Below are 4,861 nucleotides of genomic sequence, written 5' to 3'. Positions count from 1 at the left end.
GTCTTGACTTCGAGACGCCGCCTCATCCTCGAGCTGACCTCGTGTTACCTCAGTGGAACCCACGGGTTTTTAGGCCGCCTGACCAAGCCCTCACGTCAAGCTGCCGAGCTTCGACGTCCGCCTTGGGTCGCCCCGTTTTGTCTCCATCACGGCCGCTCATGCCACGCCGGCCTCAGCCATCGCCGTTGAGCCGCACGCTCCGAGCCGCCGTCGTTCCTGCGACTCGGGTCTGCCTTCGAGCTAGCCGGCCTCCACCCTCACCGCTTCGGCCTTGCTCTGAGTCACTGGGAGGGCTACGCGCCGAGTCGCTTTAGGCTGTTGTCATTTTCTGCCAGAGTTTTGAGCCGCCCCTACAAAAGCTGACCTCACTTTCGCCTTGGCCTTGCTCCTTCGCCTTGGCTGCACCAAGCCACCACTCGCCACCTCTGTGGTGAGCTACCACGCCAAGGCCTCCCCCGCCGGCAGCACCCTTGCTATTGCACCACCTGAAATAGCTTGCCGCGAACGCCTCCTGGTCGTCGCCTCTTCGTCGAGCTTTAGTGACCACCTTGCCGGATCTTCCTTGCCTGCAAATTGGCCGAACAACATGGCCCGGCGCCGCATGCATGAGGCCGCCGCCTTGCCGCATCGCCTCAGCCACAGTGCCGCTCAAGTCACCTGACTCTGACCGCCGTGCCTTGCCCCTTCTGCCACGGATGCGCCGAGAGCTGCGGACGCCGGGCCGGCCCCGCAGCTGCCGCAAGTCGCTGCCGCGGGCTCGGCGTGAACCACTAAGATACCTCCACTTCGAACCTTCCCGCTGGCCTCTGCTGCAAAACCGTTATGGTTGGCTCCGGTCGTCAACACCACCTGGCCAAATCGCCGCACCTCTAGACCGCAGCTCCGGGGCTGTCGTCTCCACCTCGAACTGCCGCAAACCTCCAGCTTTGCCCCGGTCTTGAGCTGCTGCTCCTGCAAGGTTGCCTGGACGGTGCCTCTCCATCGCAGCAGGCCTGCCCCAACTCGCCTCTGCCGTGCGTTGCTGCCGCTCTGGGTCGCCGCTCCAGTGTTGAGTCGCAGCTTCCGACTTGCGCCTCTCACCGCTGCCTCTGCTGGCGTGGTCCGCTCCGTACTGTGCCGAGCTACTGACGCATGTGCGGCGTTGCAAGTCGCCAAGGATCAGGCTTTGAGGCTGAAAATATCAGCCGTGGAGTGTTCGTCTAGGATTAACTGAGCAAAGCAAATTCAGTGGCGGAGCAGTGCTAGTTAAGTACTATTTATGTAAAGACCAAGTTGACAGGGCACTTCAAAATTTTAAATCCTTCAAAACCACTACATGCATCCCAGGAAAGCATTGCTTATTTGGGTTGATTGCCTCAAGACTAGAGAAGATTCCTTCTGATGACCTTGGGCGATCAAAGCAAAGATGAGCATGCAATATTGAAATAATGATGGAGAGTTAAGGCAGGGACTACTTTGGTTGATTAAGCAGGACACCCAAGTGCTACTCATGGTGGTCGACGGAAAGTACCAGATGATATACGTAAATTCCAAGGCCGCGGCCTGGAAGCGCTGCCAGCAAAACTGCATGTGTTGCCGCATCAAGATATCAAATCATACCGATGTAAAAGGGGAGCACGCCCGGGCAAAGCGATTCACAGTCCATGTTAAGATGGCAGAATAAATTCATCGGAGATCGGAGTCTGTGAGAATGAGGGACACGACCCATTTAAAAACCAGATGGATGAGTGGTTATTTGTTTGGCTGTTAAGGCCATCACTCGGTCAAATTACCGAGCAATCACTTCATCCAAAAAATACATTAGGTGATACCCATCCTATCTATTTTATCTGTATACAGTAATTTTGTCTGTGAGCAATTACTTTGATCTGTATATTTTTATGTGCAGGATAATGATTCATTATAAGGATGGTGCCATGCTGTGTTTATGAAGTATGTGTTAGCATCATCATGCACCGGCGTCTGCGCCTGCTTGTTGTTGAACGGGTGTGCGCAAGCCGCCATCTGTAGAGCTCGATTTACATCAACATGACGCGGTTGATTCGCCCGTCCGCGCAGCTTATCGCGCCTGCGATTGACTGGCCTGTCCGCATGGGCTTACAACGCCGCGGCTGACTCGGCCATGATTAATTTTAGCGTCACCATGGTGATCATCAACTCCACGGCAGATAATTTCCAGCCTAACATATCAGGTGAAATCCATCCAACATATTTTTATATTATATATTGCTTTCTTTAAAAGAGCAATTACTTCGGTTTGCAAGTTGTCCCATGCAGGATTCAAACCGATCTATATCATGGTTAATATGAAGAATCTCAAGCCAACTCCTCAAGTCGCCTTGAGACCCGGGGGCCATGATGGCATGACTCGGCAAAATTGGCCAGTATCAATAAATCTAGAACTCTGGGTCATTGGAGGGAAAAAATAACCCGGCCCAGAGACTACTGCTATATTGATAAGAATTTAAAGGTCGTTAGAAAATTTCTGGTTCAAAATGAATAATGCCGGTTTAAAGTCCGGTTCAAGGTAAACCTGTCTCCCACAAAGCTTCGAAGCTCTCAATATCCGGTTTGAAATTCCGGCTTAAAAAATTCATCCCTCGCAAGTTCGAGTTTTCAGAAAAAATTACAGGGACCAAAGAGAGTTTGTTGCATAACACAACTCAAACATAGGCACCCGACGAGCACAACTCAGAAATATATCACTTGGGGGCTTCCGGCTTATTGAGCTAAGCTATGATTACCCTTTGATCCGGCTCATATCCACAGTTATAGGTCATTTGGGGGCTTCCTGTTTAAACATAGGTCGTATTCGAACCAAAGAGAACATAGCTGTCGGTACCCTCTTGATCGGCGCAATGCCAAACTCACTAGAGGACTTCTTGATCATATTCGAATCATAGCTTAACCCCTTTTGGGTCCGACTTTGACCGTATTCGAATCAAAGTCGTTAAAAAAACTCTCAAGGTCATTTGGGGGCTTCCTGTTCAAACATAGGTCGTATTCGAACCAAAGAGAACATAGCTGTCGGTACCCTCTTGACCGGTGCAACGCCAAAGCCACTAGGGACTACATGATTGTATTTGAATCTTAGCTTAACCCCTTTGGTCCGGTTTACTGATCGTATTCGAATCAGAAACCTCAAATTCTTCTTTCTATTTTGCTTAAGTTTTTTGAAAACAGTCTTTTGAGTTTGTCTTGAGACTTTTTGTTCATATCTGAAGCATATATGTGGTTTCGATTAACCCGGCTTGACTTTGGATGATAAGTTGCCATATATGACAATCCTAAAACATTTGGAAGTTTTTGGCTTCTAAAGATTGGGTTATCACCCTTACTGCACAGGTATCCTAAACCGGCAGTACAATTCAATATCACAGGAACCGGTTTTTCAAACTGGGTTATATTATTCAAATCTTTAATAGCCAACATGGCAGGATTTTTATCATGGTTATCAATAAACAATATTACAATTGAGGTTTTCAAAGTCGCTTCAGCGCAATGGATATTATTTTATCAATGGATATAATTTATTCTACAATGGAAGGAGTAGAATCGAGTCGCTGCAGGCTTATGACCTGACACTTGGGGGCTACATTATTCAAGTTGAGATTACATCAAATATGCAAGTCCCATGTCACTTCTAGCATGCACCATGGCACTTGGGGGCTAATGCAAAGTCATTTTTACTGGCCTTATTGAAGACCCGACTCATCACATTGTAATGAGCCGGCCCTTGGGGGCTACCAATTGCTCCTGTCAACAATTCAAGGTACACAAGTCTTAAATCCATTATATTGAAAGGTCCACTACTCAGTTGGAAGAGTACAAAGCTCTTAACCTTATAGACATGGGTTCGAGCCCCATGGAGAGGATTACAACATATGATATTCGTTTCAAGGAAATATATATAAAGTCCCAGCTCAATATTATCTTACTGAGCCGGCCCTTGGGGGCTACATGTTGCTGCTCAAGTCTACATCTACAAAGCCCCTGCTCATTATTGCATAATGACCCGGCCCTTGGGGGCTACACCAGTTGAAGTTTTTGTGAGCATAAGACAATCACAAGTCCCAGGTTGATGCAAGCATGACAACCCGGCACTTGGGGGCTACAGGTAACACGGATATAAGGAGAAATACTTTCAAATTCTCAACTTTGAGAAAATCAGATTGACCTGGCATCACCAATCATTATGACCCGGCGTCGGCAACAATTATGACTCGATGCCATCAATATTTACAAACTGGCAGTTTTGGTAATATTAAACCGGCAACTTCTACATCTTCAAACCGGCTGAATATCATATGAGTATTTCAAGACCAATATTTCTTAAGTTGGCGCTTTGGAAGCCGACTCAAGTGGATTATTCTTCACAATATTTCTCTACAAGAGACCAATGTCAGCAAATTGACCCTGAAGCTGGCCTATTGACCCGGACTTTTCAAAAGAAGTATCTGGATTTTTTTGCATTGACAAAGTTGAAACATATCTACTAAAGAAGATTTGCTATGAGATCATGGACATGTACATATCAACAAGGAAATTACAAGGACTTAACGATGATCAAATGCCGGCTCAGAAGAACCTTCGACCCGACATATAATCTATCAAAGTTGGTCTTGATTTGCAGGATCAGTTTAACACGGATAAATCCAAATTAAACTGGGGGCTAATGTCGGGGATATATCCCATGGTATGACCCGGCCGGACTTGGCGGCTCACAGAGACCCGACGAGTATTTTGTGACTTACTGATGACCCCAACGGCGGGTCAGATGGATGACAGGGCCCAAGGCCCAGAAGGCCGGTTCATGTGATGGTGGGCCGGCTTAAGAGGAAGACATAAGGAATATTCTCCT

The sequence above is a fragment of the Triticum dicoccoides genome, chromosome 5A (genome assembly GCF_002162155.2).
Source record: "Triticum dicoccoides isolate Atlit2015 ecotype Zavitan chromosome 5A, WEW_v2.0, whole genome shotgun sequence".
In the NCBI taxonomy this organism is placed as follows: Eukaryota; Viridiplantae; Streptophyta; class Magnoliopsida; order Poales; family Poaceae; genus Triticum; species Triticum dicoccoides.
This window is presented reverse-complemented; position numbering follows the sequence as displayed.